This window comes from Podarcis erhardii (genome assembly GCF_964252035.2).
Source record: "Podarcis erhardii genome assembly, chromosome: 10".
Taxonomy (NCBI): domain Eukaryota; kingdom Metazoa; phylum Chordata; class Lepidosauria; order Squamata; family Lacertidae; genus Podarcis; species Podarcis erhardii.
This window is the reverse complement of record NC_138500.1, coordinates 15841999-15865389: the sequence shown is the minus strand read 5'-3', so window position 1 is coordinate 15865389 and position 23391 is coordinate 15841999.

Below are 23391 nucleotides of genomic sequence, written 5' to 3'. Positions count from 1 at the left end.
GGGAAATGAAAGCCCTTTGATTTTGCCTTTTCGCTCACTGGGTTTTGTTCTGCTCGCTTACACAGTTCAACGGGGTTTAATGCGCTTGTAATAAAGATGCATGTTGTGTGCTGATTTCGCTACTCCTCTCCCCACCTTCCCACACCTCATGTTGATATTGTGCAGAAGGACAGAGGGGCACTTTCACCCCACGCAACCGCCCATGCTCTACTGAATCATGCGCAGATCTCCTGCGGATGAGAGGCCACCTCACTCTTGCAGCCTGGAAGAGAAGGAATAATGGCGAAAAGTAAGGTTTGTAAGTGCCATGGGATTTTGCAAGAGTAATTACCCTCATCTCCAATATTAATGAGCAATTAGAGTGCCGTCCATGCAGCAGTCCGCTGATCCTGCGGCTCAGACAGTGACAGTTCTGTGGCTTCGCTATTAAGAGTTTAACTATTTGTCTAAGCGGCAAAGCACAGGGACTGTTGTGGTTACCAATGCTGTGATTGCAGCAGCCCTGCTCAGAGTGCGCTGGTGAACCATAGCAGGCCACTCTGCTCTCATGCCACAGGTTTACGCAGCATTTTGGGAGAGGGACAGGGATCAGAATCCAAACTTTAGCTACATCTCAGGTGAACAGCACCAGCATGACCAACGTAGACATGATGGTGGGAGATCCATTATTTGATCGTCTGTACTTCTTAAAAACACACTCACTCACACACAACTTAATAGCAGCTGCTAGGAGATCCTGATTTGAACTTGGTCTGTGGTATGAAGGAGAAGGGTTAAGCTTCCCCCCTGATATTTTCTTGATCCAATTCCCCCCACAAGTTGTTATTTACCTTGTGAGGGAAGCATATGGTATGAAATGCCCCAAATCGTTTACTCTGTTTTCATTTGATTCCCTCAATAATACCCAAATAATTCCTATTTCTTCTCTTTTTAAAACAGTAACTTCTTCTTCTTCTTCTTCTTCTTCTTCTTCTTCTTCTTCTTCGTCTTCGTCTTCGTCTTCGTCTTCGTCTTCGTCTTCGTCTTCGTCTTCGTCTTCGTCTTCGTCTTCGTCTTCTTCTTCCTTTAAAATCAATCTAGGTGAAGCCCTTCAGGTCTTTTTCTCCTTCCCTTTTCTTAAACTCCAAGACTTCAGCCAAAATGATCCAGCTCCCAATTCAAGTGAAATAAAATAGAATAGATACTGATATATATCTATCTCTCTCTATCTCTATCTCTATCTCTATCTCTATCTCTCTATCATCTATCTATCTATCATCTATCTATCTATCTATCTATCTATCTATCTATCTATCTATCTATCATCTATCTATCATCTATATCTATCTATCTATCTATCTATCTATCTATCTATCTATCTATCATCTATCTATCCTCTCTCTCTCTCTCTCTCTCTCTCTCTCTCTCTCTCTCTCTGTTTATGTACTGCTTGCTTTTCCTTTTGCAACACTGCTGTCCACTGAACATTTCATATCTGCCAATCCCTATACTCTTACTGGGCACCCATCCCCCCGCCCAGTGCTGAGGGATCTGCACTTTCTGCCTATTAACCACCAACCCACATTAAATGTCCTGTTGCCTGCATGTAAGGCCCTAAACACCTCTAGAGCAGTATACCTGAAAAACTAACTTCCCCTCCATTTCCCACTAAAGGTGTAAAGATCAGTGAATGGAACCCAGTTCATTCCATTGCTTGATGAATAATGGCTTGTGGCAACATGAAGGTGGGCTTTTTCACTGTAGGCAGTGACCTTATGGAATGCCGCCCCCCCCCCGGCTGAAATACGAGAGGTCTTCCTCTCTACTGGCATTCCACGGGTGTTTGAAAATGCACCTGTTTACACAGGCATTCTCTTGCTCTCTTGAGCTTCTTGCATTGCTCTGTTGTTCTGATGGGATTTTGCCGTTGCACATTTTAATGATGGGTCTTTCTATCTGAACGTTTGTGCAACTGGCTCCTACACTGTATAAACTGCTTAGAAGCCTGTTTTGGCATTTAGTCAGGGCCGGCCCACCCATGGGGCAAGGTAAGGTCACTGCCTCAGGTGGCACAATCGAGAGGGGAAATAAATCCAGCCTCCAAGGAATACAACACTCACTACTGCCACAGCGGTGGCGGCAACAGCTGTGGCATGCTCCTTGGAGGCTGGATCTGCCATCTGCTTGGCAGCCCTGCCTCAATTTGCCACCTCTACAGCAGGTCTCTTTCTACATCTAGGGAGGAAATGGCAGGGGTTGTCCTCTGGGGTCTCCTGAGTTCTGCACCTGCCTGACATCATTCACAGCAGGCTCCTTTCCTCCTTCCCTTCCTCTGCAATGGCTTTTGATTCCCACTTCAACCATAGGGTAAGGCTGATGTAGATCTTCACTCAGCCCTTCTTCCTTGGTTGGGACCTGGGGTGCCATTTTGTAGTTCACCTCAGGTGCCAAAATGTCTTAGGCCAGCCCTGCATTTAGTGGCATATTTGTGATGGCCTGGGATTCGGACTCAGAGGTTGAACCTGAGGAATCCCAGCCTGCACAGTAGTCCCCGCCTCCAGAACCAGCTGAGCCGCTAGGATTCCAGAAGGAGAGGTCAAAGCTAGAAACAGAATTGTTAGAACCCAATACTAAGAATCTGTCTAGAATGTATAATCTGCTGCTAAAATGGAACACACAGGATGAAACGGTCAAATCAGCTATGATTAAGTGGGCACAAGACATTGGTCATGATATTATGTTTGCTGACTGGGAGCAGTTATGGACCACAGGTATTAAATTCACGGCATGTAGTGCCTTAAAAGAGAATATAATGAAAATGATCTATAGATGGTACATGACCCCAGTCAAGCTTGCAAAGATATATCATTTGCCCAATAACAACTGTTGGAAGTGTAATGAATGCGAAGGAACTTTTTATCATCTTTGGTGGACCTGCCCGAAGATTAAGGCCTACTGGGAAATGATCTATAATGAAATTAAGAAAATCCTTAAGTGGACATTTGTAAAGAAACCGGAGGCTTTTCTCTTGGGCATGGTAGGCCAAATGATTCCAAAGAAAGATAGAACATTTTTTATGTATGCAACAACAGCAGCAAGAATTCTCTTGGCAAAGTATTGGAAGACTAAAGAACTACCTACTCTGGAAGAATGGCAGACCAAGGTGACTGAATTTATGGGACTGGCAGAGATGACCGGCAGAATTCGTGACCAGAGGAGAGAGACAGTGGAAGAGGACTGGGAAAAATTTAAAATTTATCTTAAAAACTGTTGTAAAATTTCGGAATGTTAAGATGTCAAGGGATTTGATATAAAGAATTACAGCTGTAAAAATTTAAGATTAAGAAAATTTTTAAAGAGAATTAAATATAAAAATGGATGAAGGATTGCTAAAAAATTTTAAAACAAGGATGCAGTGAAGGGGAGGTATGGGGAAGTCGTGTTATGTTTGTTTGTTTTTTGTTTGTGTTGTAAAATTAATAAAAATTATTTAAAAAAAAAAACACAGAACCAGCTGAGCCGGGGCTGGGGCCTGAGCCTGAAGGGTCCTCACCTGTGCTGGATCCTCAGGTGCAGGCACCATCTGAGTCTGCTCTGGCCCCTGAGTTGATGGAGGACCCATTGCCTCCAGGTGCTCCACTCTCAGCCCTGTCAGGGGAAGCTGAGGTTGCCTCTGGGTCCGGTAACCCTCCAGCCTCTCCTGAGCTGCAGAGGCTCAGGGCAGAGAGGCGGAGGAAACTAAGTTCCTGCAGGAGGAATGCTTGCCTCCAGGCCAGGAGAGGCAAGTCACCTGTGAACCGGGGCTGCCCTATGCCTCGGGGCAGATAAAAGCCAGTCAGCCCCAGTCCCAGGTTGCGGGAGCAACGTTGTTGCTAGCCTGTTCCTGCCTGCCCCCTGTCCTGCTCTTCTGCCAGAGTTCCTGACCCCTCCCGACTCACTGCCCTGAACCCAGCTACAGCTTTGGTGGACAGCCTCCATACAGCACCATCGACCACGGACTGGACTCGGACCTCGCCTCTCGGTTTGCCCCCAGAACCAGCCCAATATTACTAAATCAATATTGCAGAGGAGCAAGCAGGGTGATCACGCCCACTGTGATTGCCCTGCCCTCCATGCATTCAGGTGAACATCTAATACAGACTGTATACACAGCACAGTACATGCCTAGGTTGCTCTAGTGCAAGTAACCTCTGCCTTGTCTTTCCTCCCTGGTTGCAGAGAGAGAGAGAGAGAGAGAGAGAGAGAGAGAGAGAGAGAGAGAAAGAGAATGCTCATGCAGATATTGTTGAACACAAGTAGGCTTCGTTCAGACCAACATGCTGAAGGGTGGAAAGAGGGCTGGCCAGGCTACCCTGCTCCCTGCTGCAACCTTCCAATTTGGCACATCATTTTGCAGGCAGAGAGCCAGGCAGGAACTCTATGGCAATTAGGGGGAGGAGATGGCAAAATGGAGATTGGATATGGCCAATAGCCGCTTGCTGTGGTAGGTGATGTTGGTGGAAGCAGCTGGAGGACGGCACTGTTGCTGCTGCTTCCACCAGTGGATTTTGGATTGGGTTGTAAAGTGGGGGGTGGGAAATGAGAAGTTGCTGCCACTGTGCTAAGCACCCCGCAGCATCTCCCTTCCCTTCCTCCGACCCCACCCCAATGAAATGAACTGTTTTGCCCTTGTCCTTAGAAACTGAATTTTGCGATGAACCAATATATCAAGTTCACCTTCTCATTTGTCCAGACTTATGCTCGCCGCTCACTTTGTGAATTAGCTTTTTTAAAAAGAGGCCTCATCAGCCCTGTCAGCATTTTAGGGTGCTTTATTTCTCCCACTAAAGACTTTTTAATGGCATTCTGCCTCTCTCTCACACTGTTGCAAGTGATTTTCACTTATATAATACATTTTGTATGCAATTTTCACCAATATATGCTTTCTTATTATCACTTCCCCTTAATATAAGCAGTTGTGTAGGCCTTTTAAGAGGTGGGTTGGAGAACTGTATCACTATGTTCAAAGGATTGCAATATTTCGAAGGAAAGCTGTGCTTCGGTTTGTATATTGTTTCAGGACGTGCAAACTGGGTAGTTTCACATTAAGAGACAAACTGAACCAAATTTCTTTCCCTAATAGCAATCACCTATGGGGAGATGGATTGGAGGGAGTAATGATTCTTCTCCCCTTCCCCACATCCAATGAACACAAAACTACAGTAAATCTCAGAACTATAAACCCAATATATAAAAGAGGAAGTTTCCTATTAGGATTTTAAGCAATTAATTATCCCTTAGGGAGAATGAAGGGAAGGGTCCTTAATAAGAAAATAAAATTTGACATCATGTACCTGCCTAAGGGGGAGAAATTTGTCTGGATTTTAAATGTTTATAATACCCATCATCATGAAATCTAGACATTCATTCACACACACACACACACACACACACACGGCAATTAATAATGGATCAAAGTCAAGTAGATATGGAGTACAGTTCGGCAGGGGGTCTGTCCTGGTTTTTGAGCTGTTCAGGATTTTTAGGCAGGGGAAAGAAAACTTGGAGTGTATCAAAAATTTCAGATGCCTCTAAACTGAGAGGCTTGCCAACACTTTGGAATTGACTCAAATTTGCAAAATTCCAAGAAGTATGAAATCTAAAGAACCATAACATTATGATTTTTATATTCGGCCAGGAGGTGAGAATTAGTCTGCTTTGCTTAAAAATAATAATAAAAAATGCAAACCAAGTCAACATTTCCTCTATATCCCCAGAACCAAGAATTGCAGTGTGGAACCACAGTAGTAGACCTTTCCTGGATTCTCCCTGAAAAAACCCCAAGAACAATAATAGACAAGAACAGAATGTCAAACCAGGAGTACTCTTGGGATTTCTACACACTTCACCAGGGGAACACCCGCAAATTCACAATTGTACCAGCCACGTCAACTTTGTTATTCAACCTTGTGAAGGTTTTGTTTGCAAAATTTGGTCATCAGATACACCGGGCTCCCACCACCTCACCCCAATTTTCTATGCCTGAGCCATCCCACAAACCAAGCTCTTCATGACTGCAGCATGGAAAGACTATTTTGATATGCATTAAATCCTGTTTCCTTTTCTTATTAAACTTTGTTGGCAGAACAGGCTAACATGCTGTCATTGGTCTCTGTTAATTAGAGCATGTTTGGCTGAAAACTGGCAGCTCAAATACACCAAAGCAGAGCATGTTTTTCATACCATGGCGTCTCATGTGATAAGTGGTGCGTTTCCTCAATGGGTGTGCATTGCTTTCATTTTCAGAACTATTAAGCCAGGATAATTATGGAACAATCTAGGCGATGTGCAGTAGCCCATGCAGATGCCTGACAGGGCATGTTTTCTCTTAATTAGGAATTTGAATGCCTAATGCTTGTATATTAATGGAAATAATTGGATAGATGTTTTACATTTTCTCCACTTTTGCTGACATCCGAGAAAGAGATTGCATGAATCAATGTACCTTCCTAAACCAGTGCCCTTCCCAATAAATATAAGGTGGTTAAGTGGGTCTCTTAGGGGAATTGATGTTCCAGTGGACCCTTCACCAGTTCAAAAATCTACCAGTGGCTCCACATACTGAGCTAAGACTACATTACTCCTTGTAGGCCAAATCTCCATTTTCATGAATATCACTAGTCATTTCTCAGTGGATTCTGCAACAAAATGCTGCAATGTGCTCTCTGATATGTAGCCAGTCCATGACATTGGGTCTTTGGCTTGATCTGGCAGACTGTTCTGAGGTTCTTATCACTTCCAGATGCAAAATGAAGACAAGTCCCATAACAAGAAAGTGGAGATGTCAAGGAAGAGAAGAGGAAGGTTGTGGAAGGCATTATCTGTGAAGGGATATTCAGCCAATTGTGCAGAAGATGCCCAACTCAATGAGACTGAATCTCAGTAAAAATTTTGTTCACTTGATTACAACTCAAGAACACGTCTGAATCATTAATAATTATTCATATATTGAAAAATGAATCTGAGTTGTTAGATATAGATATAGATACATGGGATGCAGATCACAGTCCCAGGCATTGTTTAGATTTAGGGTGGTATATGAAATGGGTGTTTATTTTATTAGTATTTGGAATAAAAACTCTGTTAATAGGAACAAATTGCTCACTGTTAGTAGCAGGCATAATAACCTATTTCCATAAATGTTTTCAGGAAGAAAAATCTGAATGTACAAAGCCCTGCAGACACTTTATGGAAATTAGATGGTATTGTGCAAAAGTGCTCCACCGTCTGATTTTGTTGTTGTTGCTTAGCATTTTTGTTTTGAGTGCTAAATTGTTTTATTTCCCTTATATAGGGCAGAGAGAGAGAGAGAGAGAGAGAGAGAGAGAGAGAGAGATGCTTGCTAGAATTAAAACAAAGGGAAATTAACGTGAATATTTGCATTAGGCATTCTGTTGCAGAAACATCACTAAACATCACTCTTTTGGTCCAGTGCTTCCTCTTCCATCGGCCACATATGATGGTGAGCAAGATCGCCATTGGCAATAGCTAGTAGAAGACCTTGAAATAGGGAAATCTTGGGGCAGAGGGAGGTAGAGCTGAGCCCCTCAAAGATTCGTTGGATTCCAAGCAAGTCTCACTGTTGCCATATGATAGAATGAGGCCTCGTGGGCCCAATCACTGCATCAGTTCAAGGCTGGCACAGTGATCTTAAAGCTACTCCATTTTCTAGCCTGGCCACCATGTGTGTCTTGGCTACAGATGTGCTGGTGATCCCGTCACTCTGTAAAGTCCCAGCAGAAAGGTCTAGTGAGCAATATGGTTGGGTGATGTTCATTCATTCATTCTGTTTATTTATTAGTCACTTCCTGGGACCAAGTCCTCACAAAGTGATGTACACAGAGAACTGCAACAGTAGAACCTTAGAAGCACTGAGCAGATACAGAAAAATTGAAAGGTACACATTTTAAAAACTCACATTTTTAAGGCCTTATTGAATGGCAGAACTGAAGGAGCTACACAGATGTTAACTGAAAGATGTTAATCTTTCCTCAACTGTTGGAAAGATTCTGTCTCATGTGCTATTTTACCTTAACAATAACATGGTGTCCTTCTTATGTTTTGGACTACAACTCGCATGACATGCTGGCTTGGGATGATGGAGTGCACCAGGTTGCCAAAGGCTGATTTAAGAGATAAACCTTCAATTTGATTACCATTTCAAATTAAGAGCAGACTTGGTAGCTTTTCTAACAGCAGTCATTTGCATTCCCGACAGCCTGTCAAACATGAAAATTAGCACAGGATGACATGCCTTTCCCATTTTAGGGAGAAGAAATATACAAACACAAACATCAAAAACATCAATACAAAAGCTAGGCACAAAAAACTCTTCTAGAACCTTATAGTATTTTCTTCTGTCATTGTTTCTGTTTATAAATTATGCCATTCACACAACTGCTTTTACATGGTGTGGCTACAGTATATTGCAGCTACCATATTTTGAAGATTTCCCAGGCTACATTGAGCTGTGATGTGAGATATATATATATCTCAGAAGGCCATGAATAGTACTAGGGGAAAGTTGCAACAACAGTGCAAGAAAGACCCATTTGAATTGTCTTTATGAGGTGGCAGGGGATACGCTACAGTCTGGTCGGCAGATTTTATTATTGCCACCAAGGATTTTCTTTTTCAGGGGAATCATCTGAAAATGCCTTATACGGAAATATGCCATTGGCCCATCTACCTGTGAGCTGTTTTATCACTGCAAGTTGGCCAAGGGTGGTTTGGGGTGTTGTTGTTGGTTTTTGTGTGTTCTGTAAACATTTAAACATTTCTCTTGCATGCTTCAGCCTCCCTGGCTGCCCACACTTCATGATTTGAAAAAGACCCGAGAGACGCTGATAATGCTAAAGTCGCAGGTTCGATCCTCGTATGGGACAGATGTATAATAATTTATTATTTGTACCCCGCCCATCTGGCTGGGTTTCCCCAGCCACTCTGGGCAGCTTCCATAGAAACCAAAAATACACTAAAATATCACAGATTAAAAACTTCCCTGAACAGGGCTGCCTTAAGATGTCTTCTGAATGTCAGGTAGTTATTTATCGCTTTGACATCTGATGGGAGGGCGTTCCACAGGGCGGGCACCACTACCGAGAAGGCCCTCTGCCTGGTTCCCTGTAGCTTTGCTTCTCGCAATGAGGGAACTGCCAGAAGGCCCTCGGCGCTAGACCTCAGCGTCCGGGCAGAACGATGGGGGTGGAGACGCTCCTTCAGGTATACTGGGCCGAGGCCGTTTAGGGCTTTAAAGGTCAACACCAGCACTTTGAATTGTGCTCGGAAACACACTGGGAGCCAATGTAGGTCTTTCAAGACCGGTGTTATGTGGTCTCGGCGGCTGCCCCCAGTCACCAGTCTAGCTGCCGCATTCTTGATTAGTTGTAGTTTCCGAGTCACCTTCAAAGGTAGCCCCACATAGAGCGCATTGCAGTAGTCCAAGCGGGAGATAACTAGAGCAAGCACCACTCTGGCGAGACAATCCGCGGGCAGGTAGGGTCTCAGCCTGCGTGCCAGGTGGAGTTGGTAGACAGCTACCCTGGATACAGAATTGACCTGCGCCTCCATGGACAGCTGTGAGTCCAAAATGACTCCCAGGCTGCGCATCTGGTCCTTCAGGGGCACAGTTACCCTATTCAGGACCAGGGAGTCCTCCACACCAGCCCGCCCCCTGTCTCCCCAAAACAGTACTTCTGTCTTGTCAGGATTCAACTGCAATCCATTAGCCTCCATCCATCCTCCAACCGCCTCCAGGCACTCACACAGGACCTTCACCGCCTTCACTGGTTCTGATTTGAAAGAGAGGTAGAGCTGGGTATCATCTGCATATTGATGGACACCCAGTCCAAACCCCCTGATGATCTCTCCCAGCGGCTTCATATAGATGTTAAAAAGCATGGGGGAGAGGACAGAACCCTGAGGCACCCCACAGGGGTCCCAGGGGTCTGAACACTCATCCCCCACACCACTTTCTGAACACGGACCGGGAGGAAGGAGCGAAACCACTGTATAACAGTGGCCCCAGCTCCCAGCCCCTCTAGACGGTCCAGAAGGATGTTATGGTCGATTGTATCAAAGGCCGCTGAGAGGTCCAGCAGAACTAGGAAACAACTCTCACCTTTGTCCCTAGCTCGCCGGAGATCATCAACCAGCGCGACCAAGGCAGTTTCAGTCCCATGATGAGGCCTGAATCCCAATTGGAAGGGATCCAAATGGACCACATCCTCCAGGCATGCCTGGAGTTGTTCAGCAACCACGCGCTCGATCACCTTGCCCAAGAATGGAAGATTTGAGACTGGGCGATAGTTGGCCATACTGGGTCTAAAGATGGGTTTTTAAGAAGCGGTTTAATGACCACCTCTTTCAGCGGATCTGGGAATGTTCCCTCACAGAGGGAAGCATTCACCACCCCGCAGAGCCCATCGCCCATCCCTTCCTGGCTTGCTTTTATTAGCCAGGATGGGCAAGGATCAAGGAGACAGGTGGTTGGTTTCAAGCGTCCAAGCAGCCTGTCCACATCCTCGGGGGTAACAGATTGAAATTGATTCCATGCAACTTGACCAGACAGAGCTCTAGCACTCTCCCGCCCCAGCCCTGCTCCCACGGTGGTGTCTAGCTCCTTCCGAATATGAGTGATTTTATTTGCAAAAAACTTTGCAAAATCGTTGCAGGAGATCTTGGGGTCTTTACAAGGCCCCGGTGGTAAAGGTGGTTCGGTTAAATTGCGAACCACCTGAAAAAGTCTCCTCCTACTATTTTCTGCAGAATACTATATTCCTGCATTGCAGGGGGTTGGACTAAATGATCCTCAGGGTCCCTTCCAACTCTACAGTTCTGTGATTCATTTATTCTAGGAGATTATCTGCAGAGTGAAAGAAAGGATGCTCACAAACAGCTACCTAAAAAAAAAAATAAAAAATACAGGTGCAATGAAAACCTGCACCAGATTATAACTGATATTTTTTCAATGCAGTTTTATTTCTTGTTAATTGATAGGGAATTCTTGGGGAAAGGGCAGGAGAATTTTTTGGGCACAGCACTAACTACGCAGAAGCTTTCTAGGTCCTGTCTTTCCCAGCTGTGCTTCTGAAGATCTTTTAAAATAGTGATACAATGCAAGGCACATGCTTTGCTAGTGCGCTATGATTTTCCACAAAACAGCTTTAAAAGAAATCGAAGAGCAGCTAAGAGAGTTTTGATAATCCCAGAGAAGTTTCTTAAAGAGTTTCTGATCAGCCTAGATTTTTTAAAAGCATTTCTGTACACCTGAAGAACTTCCTTAGGAGCTTAAACAAATGTAGAGAACCTTCTTAGAGACAACATGGGAATCAGCCTTTTACTGAATCAATGCACTGGTTCATCTGGGTCAGTATTTTTTTTTTTTAAGTATGTCAAATACAATTAAAATAATAGAAGTGCAAATATAAAAAAGCAGTGCAATATATTGTGAAAGACTTAAAGCCAGCATGTAGAGTATTTAAGACCATTAGGCATTGTGGAAAAGTAGTTTCGTGTGTCTGTATTTGTCATATACAGCGGTACCTCGGTTTTTTAACATCTCCATCAATGTACGCCATAAATGCTTTGGTTTTCAAACATACCTCAGAAGTAAAACATGCCATGTGGCTTCCGTATTGAGTTTTCCGCATTGAATATTCTGTATTGAGTTTTCTCTATTGAAGCTTCTGTACTGAGTTTTTGGTTTCTGAACAGTCTTCCAGAATGGATTACGTTCAAAAACCAAGGTATATGATAAAATCCCACCAAACAGCTTAGAATTCTTTCAGAATCCTCCAAGCCTTTGGCAACATGTAATTTATGAGTTATATTTTCAGCTGGTGCTAAAAGCCACACATTTTTATGCCATGGTGAGAATCACAAGTCTGGCAAGGTTTTATATTTAGGGGCAATTGAAGTTCTGGAAGCCACCAGCATCCATAACAGTTGAACCCTTTCAGCTGAGCATCCCATTGATTTATGTAGTAAACAAATTTGCAATGAAGTTGGAATAAGATATTTGAGGGTCATCACTGCTTACACTGATTGGAAGCAGCTCCAGGATTTCAGGCAGAGGACATTCCCACACCCCTTACCTGATGATAGTGAGGTTTGAGTCCCATTACCTTTAGCATGAGACATGGAAGCTCTATGACTGAGCTATGTTGTTGTTTAGTCATTTAGTCGTGTCCGACTCTTCGTGACCCCGTGGACCAGAGCACGGCAGGCCCTCCTGTCTTCCACTGCCTCCCGCAGTTTGGTCAAAGTCATGCTGGTAGCTTCGAGAACACTGTCCAACCATCTCGTCCTCTGTTGTCCCCTTCTCCTTGTGCCTTCCATCTTTCCCAACATCAGGGTCTTTTCCAAGGAGTCTTCTCTTCTCATGAGGTGGCCAAAGTACTGGAGCCTCAGCTTCATGATCTGTCCTTCCAGGGAGCACTCAGGGCTGATTTCCTTCAGAATGGATCGGTTTGAACTTCTTGCAGTCCATGGGACTCTCAAGAGTCTCCTCCAGCACCATAATTCAAAAGCATAAATTCTTTGGCGATCAGCCTTCTTTATGGTCCAGCTCTCACTTCCATACATCACTACTGGGAAAACCTCACTACTGGGAAAACCATAGCTTTAACTGAGCTATAGCCCTTCCCAAAGTGAGGGTGAGACCACTTAGATCTCTATACTCAATACTAAAATGTAAGATTTGCCCATAAACTGCTCTTTTGGGGTGAAATACCAGTTTCCCACTACTCTTGCCAATTACTAGCTATTACTTCCTCATCTCCTTTCCCACCCCACCCCCCCTCATAATAATTGCAATAATAAAGACAGATAATCACTTAATGCAGCACTTTCTTTCTTTCTTTCTCTGCATCTGCACCAAAACAGCAAATCCTGCCTAAGTGGAAGTTTACACAAAGAATGATTTATAGGAATCAATCATAATTACATTTAATGCAGGCTGCAGCTGTTTATAATTGTGGTTTTTCCCCCAGAAGGTTATTCCCTTCCCACCTTCCACCTCCACACACATGAAACGTGCTTCCGTGGAAATGGCTCTGGGAAGATGATAATTCTCTTGCAACTTACCGTAATGGCGGATTTAGCAGCTGACTGCTGTTGAAGGTAGATGAGCTCTTGATTAAAGGATGCAGTTAAAGGAAAAGATCGGGTAGCTAATTATTTTGGAACTAGTAAAGCGACTGTGTGTAAAAGTGGAATTAGCAGTATCTGGAGATAGTAGGCATTCCACATCTTTCCTGGTAAGGTTATTGACACAGGGACACTAGGGGTTTGTGATGAAGAAGGCAAGATATTGTTGATGCATTAGCTCTCGACAATAAAAATGACCAAGGGGGTGGAGGAGCTCCCCCATGAGGAAAAGCTTCAGTGTTTGGGATTTAGTAGTTTAGAGAAAAGGAGAGGAAGAGGCAACATGATAGAGGTTTACTAAATTATACAAAGCATGAAGAAAGTGGATTGGGAAGAAGGTCCCCCCCCCCTCACTTGTAATGCTAAAACTTATGAAGCTGAATGTTGGAAGATCAGGACGGATAAAAGAAAGCATACCTTCCAGCATTTCCACACCAAAAACTGGGACATGCGTCTTCAGAGATGTGCGCCCAGGTGAGTCGCATGACCTATGCTGCGCTACCCCCCCCCCCAAGAGCTCACATGAAGAAACAGAATGTCTAGTTTTTTCCAGGACAGTTGATGGGTATTGTCAAGGAACTGCCATCGGCTCAGGGGCGAGAGGGGGAAAGGCGGATGGATTACAGAGAGCCTCCAAAGATCATGGGAAGCAGCACGGAGGGAAGCCACACCTCTAGTGGGGAGGAGATGCAGGGCTCGGAGGATGCAAGGTGGTACCAGGACACCTTGCCTGAGCAAAGCAGGGAGGAGGGAGGTCCCCCTTTACCCACACCTTCCTTGCGCAGTAGGCTTTCACGCAGAGAGGGGAGGCGCAGAATGGGGGTCAAGAAGCTACTCTGCTGGGGAAGATTTAAGCACCGCCCACTCTCAGATTCTGCCAGTGAATGAGCAAAGCGTGTTCTCCAATAAATGAGAGCACGAGTTGCGGTGTGGGCCACCGGGCCAGGCCTCTTGTTGCCAGGCAGGTTAATAGTTGTTGCCTGGCATTGTGATTGGATAGCTGGGTTGCTGAGGCAAATTGTATGTTGCAAATTGGGTGGGTGGGACCATAGTCTTTAAATATTGGTGCACTCTGGTTTCTCTTTCTCTTTGCAGAGTGCATCGGATCACCCGCCCGTCCGCCCTCTTTTCCGGTTGACCTTGCTTTGCCTGTCATGGGGTCGTCTGCCTTGGCGCAGGGGCCTAGTAGGAATTTTGCCATTTGGTGATTGGCTGTGCCATTTGGTTTTTGCCTGCTACTCAGCAATTCGTCACAACTTGTAAGGTTGCGGTTAGGCATTGGTTATAATATGCTGGTGGTGGAGGGGTCAGGATAGGCTGTGCCTGCCCCTCCAATTGCGCTGAAGGGAATTCCGTTAAAGGAATCCTGGGGCTTGCCACGATTTCGTCCAATCCCTGTCATGGGACTAGGGCTACCCAATCCCTGTCATGGGAATCCCTGTCTTGGGACCAGGGCCGGCAAGCTTTCAGGGAGCTGCTGGGGTGAGCGGCGTGGGTCCGACGCTTAGCTCAAATGACCCCCAAGTTTGACTTTCCCTTCTACTGGCTACCGATTGGATCTTGGGATGTCAGTTCTGTCCCAGGCGGGGGGACAGATAGTCATAACCAATGTTTAAACAACCACTCACTGATTTTGTATTTTAATAAAGTCGTGGCCAAAATAGTGCCCAAAAACCAAAACTAAAATTACGTGTTATGTGTGAAGTTATTTGAGGGGTGGCCTGGGGACCTACACATGCAAGACATGGAATAGAAGCGCTCTGCTTTGCAAAGGTTTTTTTTAGCACCAATAAGAAAGCTTTAGAACAGACTAGTGAGGCATCTTGCCTGCTTGCTCTCGAGCAACCACCTGATAGCCTTAACAGGTATGAAGAAATACTTCTTCACACATGCATAGTTGTCAGGCTTCAGGGTATCTGACCCCTCCCATGGTGGCAGCCAAAAAGCAGATAAACAAGATGTGTTCTTACCAAGTCTTTTATTCAATATTTACAGAGAGAGGCGTAGAAACACAGTCTCTCTTAGATAATGGCATTGCTCCAAGTAAAGTCACAACCCCTCTGTCTCTCCTATTCTATGTCATCCTTGCATCAGCTGAATTGTGCTTTCTGCCTCTGAGCTTTCTCTTCTACTACTCTCAATGCTCACCTGGTCCTGGGCGAGGGGGGTCAGGAATGCTTTCTATAGACACTGAGTCAGTCAGCTGTCTCTCCACTGGTGTTTCCTCTTCCTGCTGCTGCTGCTGCTCCTCTCCCAATACTTCCCAGCTTCTCCCTTCTGCAACCTCTGAACTATGACCTTCTGCAAACCACCATTGTAAATTTATACTGTCCTCCTTTTCTCGGGAAGGTTCAGGAAGAGGGAGGGTGGTCCCCACCCTTCCTCCTCAGTCCAGCCCCTGACAATAGTCAAACTATGCAACTTGTTCCCACAGGAGTCAGTGATGGCCACCAACCTGGAGGACTTTAATCCTCCACCAACATGGAGGATTAGACAAATACCATATGTATTAGGCGACTGGGCGTATAAGACGACCCCCCAACTTTTGCTGTAAAATTATAGCGTTTGGCCACCCGCCAAGTGCTGCCAGGGGCAGAGCATGCACCCCTCCACTGCCTCTGCCATTGCAGCAGCAGCAGCAGCAGCCCGAGGCAGGAAGTTTGGGGACGCCCAGCTCCTTGGAGTCCCAGCCGAAGCTGCGCACCACCACCTCACCGTGACAGGCTCTTCATGGTGCCCGCAAGCCGAGCGAAGTCCCACACAGCAACGGCGGAGGCCGGATCCGGCTCCCACGATGGCAGCAGCAGGCAGGCGGGCGGGTGAGCGCCGCGCTCGGAAGGAGGCTGCATCCCCTTCCATGGGGAGGGAGGAGGAGCGATGGCAGAAGGGGTGCCTTTGCTCACCGGCTCCCTCTCCTCCTTCCCAACAGGTGTTTCCATGTATACCCGGTGTATAAGATGACCCCCGACTTTTGGGGTGATTTTGGGGGGTTTAAAAGTCATCTTGTACGCCGGAACATACAGTACATAGAGGACAAGGCTATCAACTGTGACTAGCCATGATGGACATATTCCACCTCAACTGTCAGATGCATTACACCTCTGAATACCTGTTGCTGGGAATTACAGGTGAGCAGATTGCTGCCGTGCTCATGTCCAGCTTGTTCGCTTCCCACAGCATCTGGGTGGCTGCCATAAGAACAGGATGCTGGACTTGATAGGCCACTGGCCTGATCCAGCCGGCTTATTGCATGTTCTTTCTCTAAATGAAAAATGGGCCCCCATTAGCACTGGAATTTGTTGATTAGTCCCAGGGAGCTAATTATTTTGGAACTTGTAAAGCAGCTGCATGCAATATATGAATTTCTATGCACTGGTATCTGTATTCTTGCACACATTACTTGGCTGCAAAACTGCATTACACTGTGACTTCTTTGCAGAAGTCTGAGTTCAAAAGACAGCTGTGTTTGCACCTTGTTTCGGAAAGTGACAAATAGGTAAGCTTACCTTTAAATATGAACTTAATCAAACATCTCTCGCATTCCTATGCATCGGACATTTCCTCCTGCAGAGGTTGGCAATAATAAATGTGATCCTAGTTCAACCCATATCCTGTGTCTTGACTCTTGACTCCAGTCATAATTTTACAAAAATAACAACCCCCAAAATAAAAAAAAACCCTGGGTTTTGAATTGCTAGAACCACAGCATGATCCACAATCTGTTAATGTGCAAGATTGACTGAAATTTATATGGGTTAGCAAGAAGAAAAGGACTATTAAACATACAATCAAATATTGATCCCTTCCACATTGGTACCCCTCTGCCATGTTCCACAGTGGGTGATGTGGAACAGGATTGGATTCTGCTTCACCGCATTGCCTGCTGGCATGTCGTGTCCATGAAAGGTTGGGGAGTCTCCTACCGTAACGTGGTGCAATTGATCTGGCAGCAGGCCAAGCCATCAGATCATCCTTTGATTAGGGAGAACGTGGTTGGTGCTTGTTTTTTGCTGGTGCAAACTGGGGCTAACAGAGAAGCAAAACCAGATGGTTTGAAGACCTATGTATAAAAACAAAACCAATTGTACGTTTCTCTCCCGGAAGGGAGTGCTTTAGGGGAGCAAGGAAGAGTCAGGGTGGGTGATACCTGGCATATATTGGTCTACCTAGGCCCAACCTTGCTATGCAGGAGAAGGTAGTTGCGAGCGCTTAGGGCTTTAGAGACTGCTGAAGGGACGAAAGACCACAGCACTGGCTCCAGGTTAGCTCTTATGATCAACTATTCTTTTTATCTTCCCAGAAAAGACCACCTCTATCTTTTGTTGGAAAGCGAGAGGGAGGAGGGAGAGGGCGGGAGGAGGGGAACCGAAAAGGAGACAGGGTGTTTGATTTCTAATAGGAGCTGGAATTCCTCTGAAGAGCAGCCTGTAGCAATCAGGGAAAGCAGATTAAGTTAAGCAGACTTGGGGGGCAGGAGGTGGTGCGCTTTATATGTCACGTTATTTAAAGCGTGAACAGCTTTACGAAAAATAAAAAATAAAGTAGCGGGCTGGGGTGGAGGGGTGTGTGGAGAGACAGTGGCCTGTTTTGTGTTTAGACCTATACAAACTCCCCGCCCTCTTTTTCACACACATTTTTTTTTTTTGTTCCTCCTTTTTCTTTGTTTATCTCCTGAGAGATAACCACATGTGTACAATACAAAGAAATCCAGTCATAAAAGACTCGGCCTGTCGGCTTCCCTGAGGACCAATTAATGGTGTTCCAAATCTTGTGGGCAGGCAGATAAAAAGGAGAGAGAGGCAGAGGGAGGGAGGAGGGTGAGCAGATGAATACTCAGCCAGAGCAAGGCAGCATTTTTCAGACGCTACTCAGTACTTCTTTAGGTATTCTTCTCCAACTTATATATGATGAGATTTGGCTCTCTGCTCAGGCGCACTTCCCCGCTCTCTCCGCTCATAGTGTGTATGGGGGGGGGGAGAGAGAGAGAAATAACACTTGAAAATATCAATTAGCCTTTTTTAAAAAAGAAGAAAACCCAGCCCAACAACAGTGGAATTCCCAGTTTGAGAAAAGCAGGCAAACAGAAAAAGCCCCTTCCTGATGGTCCTTTCATAAATTGGCAGCTTTTTTTATTGATAGTGACTCAAGTTTTCATTACCATTTGTAAGTAATGGCTGCACAGGATAGGATTCTCGACACGAAGGTGCTTTGTAGTGCAACCTTTCCGCCCCCTCCCTCGAACTCCCGTCTCTCACCCCCTACGAGTCCACATGCCTTTGAATAACAACCGGGTGGCACTTTGAAATCAGGAGTTGAAAGTCTTCGGCATGGAAAAAGGGAGCATGAAAGTCTCGTTCTTTGAACCTTTTTCTTTTCTTTTCAAAGTCCTGCCGAAAGTGCAGGCAGGACAATAATGGACCAGGTAAGGGGCTCTCTAGGTGGAGAGGGGAGTCCGCAGCGATGAAGGTTTTAAAATATTTCAGCAGGAGTTTGGGTCAACGCTTTGTCTCTCACCCACAATGCGTTGCCAGAGACTTAATTCTGGCTAAAGTTAGCTAAATTGTGCTTTCGGAAGTTCCTCACCTTCCAGTGCAATAATTACTCCTGGTTATTATTTATTTATAAAACTTTTTTGTTGCTTCATCTTGCCCAAGGCAACCCAAAGCTACGTACGACCAGCCAAGCAAGCAAATGAAAAGCCCCACTGTTATGTACTGAGTTGAATAGGATCCAAAATGCAGCAGTCTGATTGTTCCTAGAACAATAGGATTCAGAATGCAGCAGTCTTATTGGCCCTAGAACAATAGGATTCAGAATGCAGCAGTCTGACTGGTCCACAGGAGCCACCCAATCCAGCTCCAGGTGGAAGTGAATCCGCAACCTGATTGGCCTACAGGTGAATCCCGGAATCACATGGGGCCCATTGTGTAAATAATGTATATAAAGCAGACATCCTGGGGGGACTTCCATTCCTCCTCACCACTATGAGCTGGATAAAGAGCACAAAATCCACTCTCAACTCCGAGTATATTTCACCCACATACTATAGATTTCCACCCCCATTCAAGCCAAGGGGATGAATACACATTTAAAACACCCCACCCACTCCTAAAAGGCCACAGATGCTTAAAGGCCAAAGGCCAGTTTAAAGAGGAAAGGTTTTGCCTGGCACCTCAAGATATATAATGATGGTGCCAAAATGAACCTCCCTGGGGAGAGCATTCCACAAACGGGGGGCCACCACAGAAAAGCCCTGATCTTGTGTTGCCACCCTCCAGACCTCTCATGGAGGAGTCCTGAGCTGTTTAAAGCTTTATAGGTAAAAACAAATACTTTTGAAGTGCCCTGGCATCCAGGGCAGCTGGGCAAGGATTGGTGTTATATGCTCAAACCATCTTGCCCTGGTAGTTACCTGGCCGCTGAATTCTGCACCAGCTGAAGCTTCCGAATTGTATTCAGAGGTGGCCCCATGTATAACGTGCTGCCGTAATCTAACCTAGAGGTTACCTACCAATGCATAGGCGACAGAAGTTAGGCTATCCCTGTCCAGATAGGGGCTCAACTGGGGCCCCAGCCAAAGCACACCACACCCACACCACCAAGGCCACATGTCCCACAAGCAACAGCAAGGGATTCAGAAGAACCTGTGAGCTGCATACCTGAGCCTTCATGCAAACTCCATCAAGAGTGGGCATCGGTGAGTAACTGAAGACCCCTCCAAACTAGTGTGTTTTCTTTGTTTGAGGATGTGTTTCATGACATGTCACTGATGCAATAATCCCACATTAGTGGTGAACTTCTACAGGGCTGTCTTGCTGTATCAGTTGTTCTGCATTGTGGCATCATTGCCACCCGGAGGGGCATTTTGCACTATAGCACAACTGCAACAAATAACACAGAACATTTGTGGTATAAGAAGTTTCAGCACCAACTAACAGGACATGCACCAATTGGAAATGAAGCAGTAGGTTTACTCCCAAAACATTTGTAAGCGCACAAGCTTGTTTTCTCCTACTCTGGAGGATAGGACCCAAACCAGTGGATTCAAGTTACAATAAAGGATATTATGACTAAAGATCAGGGAGAACTTTCTGTCAGTAAGGGCTCTTAGGCAGTAGAATGGACTCCTTTGGAAGGTGGTGGACTCTCCTACCATTAATAAGCAGAGGCTGGGTGGACATCTGTGATGGATGCTTTAGTTGAGATACCTGCATTGCAGGGGTTTGGACTAGATGACCCTCGGGATCCCTTCCAACTCCACAGTTCTGTGATTATATGGAAGAGGGATTGCGTCATGAGCACAAACCATCATGAATGTGCAGTAATGATTACCACCCAACCCCCTCCATAATACAGAATCTGCTGTTGAAAATACAAGCACTGGGGCTCATAAGGCTTCCTTTCAATACCAGGTGACACTTTACAAATCCATTTGGCCGGCTTGAAATATATATATATATATATATACAGTCATACCTCAGGTTACAAACGCTTCAGGTTGCACATTTTCGGGTTGCGCATTGCACCAAACCCGGAAGTACTGGAACGGGTTACTTCCAGGTTTCGGCGGTTGTACATGCGCAGAAGTGCCAAATCACGACCCGTGCATGCACAGACGCAGCGCTGCGGGTTGAGAATGTGCCTCCCGCACAGATCACGTTCGCAACCCGAGCGTCCACTGTATAGCAGAGTTTGAAAGCTTGGAAGCTGGAGCTACCTGAGGTTATTCAGTCTCACCACCACTTGTCCTATCTCGTTTTCACACCTCACTAGTATCACTTAAAAGCAAAAAAGAAACACTCAAGAGTCCTGTTGGTAAAGGGAGACACGGTTCTTTACAGTTAGTACTCCATATTCACAAGGATGGTTTCGGATCCTACACTACATGACTGAAGTTGACCTCATGGCACCCTCATGCAAGAAGGAGGAGAGAGTAAGCAGGAGGAGCAGCAGGTGCAAGGGGTTTAGCGTGAAAACACAAAGTGCATTTTCCTTGACTTTCTGTTGGTCTCAACCTTGCCCTCTTCCAAATGGATCCAATGGTCTGTGGTCCCCCTAGACAAAAATACTGAGTCTGCTATTGGAAATACAAGTGGTGGGACTCATAATGTTTCTTTTAAACACAAGATGATGGTCAGCACTATTTCTCTAGAAAAAAAGGCGCTGGAACTCACCACGAATGCCTCCCCCCTTGTTCTCTTATCATGGTGATGGTGCCTGAGAGATGCTGGGACTGAGTTCTGGTGAGTTCCGGCTGGAAACAAAAGCCCCAGTGACGGTCTTCTTGCCAAGGAACATAGGGAGCTGTCTTGTACTGAGTCAGACCAGCGTTCCAACTAGCTTGGCATTGTCTATACAAAGTGGCAGTGGCTCTTTGGGGTTTCAGACAGGGAGTCTCTCCCAGTCATACCTGAAGATGCCAGGGATTGGACTTTCAGCAGATGCTGCACCAATGAGCTATGTCCCTTATTTACAAAGGAGATGGGAGAAATTGGTGAAAAGGAAAACAGGCCGAATTATCCTTTGGTTTGCTTCTCATTGGAAAAAGAAGCCAATGCCTCTCTCTCCCCCCCCCCCCTCCTGGCCGTCGTATTTTGTTTTCCAATTAAATGAAGCCAGATGCACAGCAAACATGAGTTGTGCGTGAAAGATGGCCAGCTGTTGCGTCAAAAGATTTGAGGCAGACCTCTCTAGGCTCACTGTCTCTCACCTGTTTAGGGTCAGGAGGGCGAATTAGCAAATATGCCAGCTGCCAAGATGTGCTTGAATAGGTTCTACCTGCATGTACACCCAGTACGAGAGAGAGAGAGAGAGAGAGAGAGAGAGAGAGAGAGAGAGAGAGAGCAGAAGAAGATTGTTGGATGATAGATCTATGCAAAGCAGGAATGAGTTTCAAACTGCAGTAAGTAATCTCTTTTTGGAAATGGAAGACTTTTTATTTAGGGGTAATTAGTCCATAAAGGTATCAGAAGAAACAATGCTTTGAAAGAAAGTGGCCGTGTGGGCCTGTTTTCTATATGGAGGTCTTAAAAAGTGGCAAAGATGGTGATCAACAGGCCACGCCTACCTGGATGTTCCCCAAGATGTAGGCTAGTAAAGGTAAAGGGACCCCTGACCCTTAGGTCCAGTCGTGGCCAACTCTGGGGTTGCGGCGCTCATCTCGCTTTATTGGCCGAGGGAGCTGGCGTACAGCTTCTGGGTCATGTGGCCAGCATGACTAAGCTGCTTCTGGAGAACCAGAGCAGCGCACGGAAACACCGTTTACCTTCCTGCCAGAGCGGTACCTATTTATCTACTTGCACTTTGATGTGCTTTCGAACTGCTATGTTGGCAGGAGCAGGGACCAAGCAACGGGAACTCACCCTGTTGCGGGGATTCAAACCGCCAACCTTCTGATCAGCAAATCCTAGGCTCTGTGGTTTAACCCACAGCGCCACCAGCATCCCTAGATGTAGGTTGGCTGACCGTAAAAGAGGACTAGACCAAGTCATGGAGGATAAGGCTATCAATGGCCATGCCTAGGTTCTGCCTCCATTGTTGGAATACAGTAACTGGGAATCGCAAATAGGTAGAAGGTTGTTGAATTCAGGTCCTGCTTGTCAGCTTCCCATGGGCATCTGGTTGACCGCTATGAAAACATTGTTTAGTTCTTTATTTATCCATTCAATTTATATCCCACCTTTTTCTTCAAGGAACGCAAGGTGGTCAGGTTGGACCTTGGTAATATGCCACCCTGTGTGAGGCCAAAATGTGATGCCCTCCCCAACCCAAAGCCACCTTCCCAAAGCTGGGTAAGGGGGGTGCCAGGCTTTGGGAAGGATTCTCAAGGCTCTGGCAGGGTCCTAGAGCCCTCCCTCCTCCTTCCCAAAGCTGGGCAAGCACTAATTAGGACCCTGTCAGAGCCCTCATGCTTCCTTCCCAAAGCCTAGCTCAAGGAATGCAACTGCCACCATCTTGGGTTATTGGCCATGCTGTCTGGGGCTGATATGAGTTTGAATTCAACAACTCCATAAGGGCACCACATTGGCCATCACTGTAGTAGATGCTACAGTGAGATATCTGCCTATACTGTGAAGTATGGTCTGTGCAGAATGCTCTCCATCTATTCGCCTTAGAGGGATGTGGGTGGATGCCATTTTTTCCCTCCACTATGTACCCTTGCACCCCACCCAAACCCCACCTTTGTTTTAAAGAGGAAAGTATCGCCTTCCATCAGTGCACACT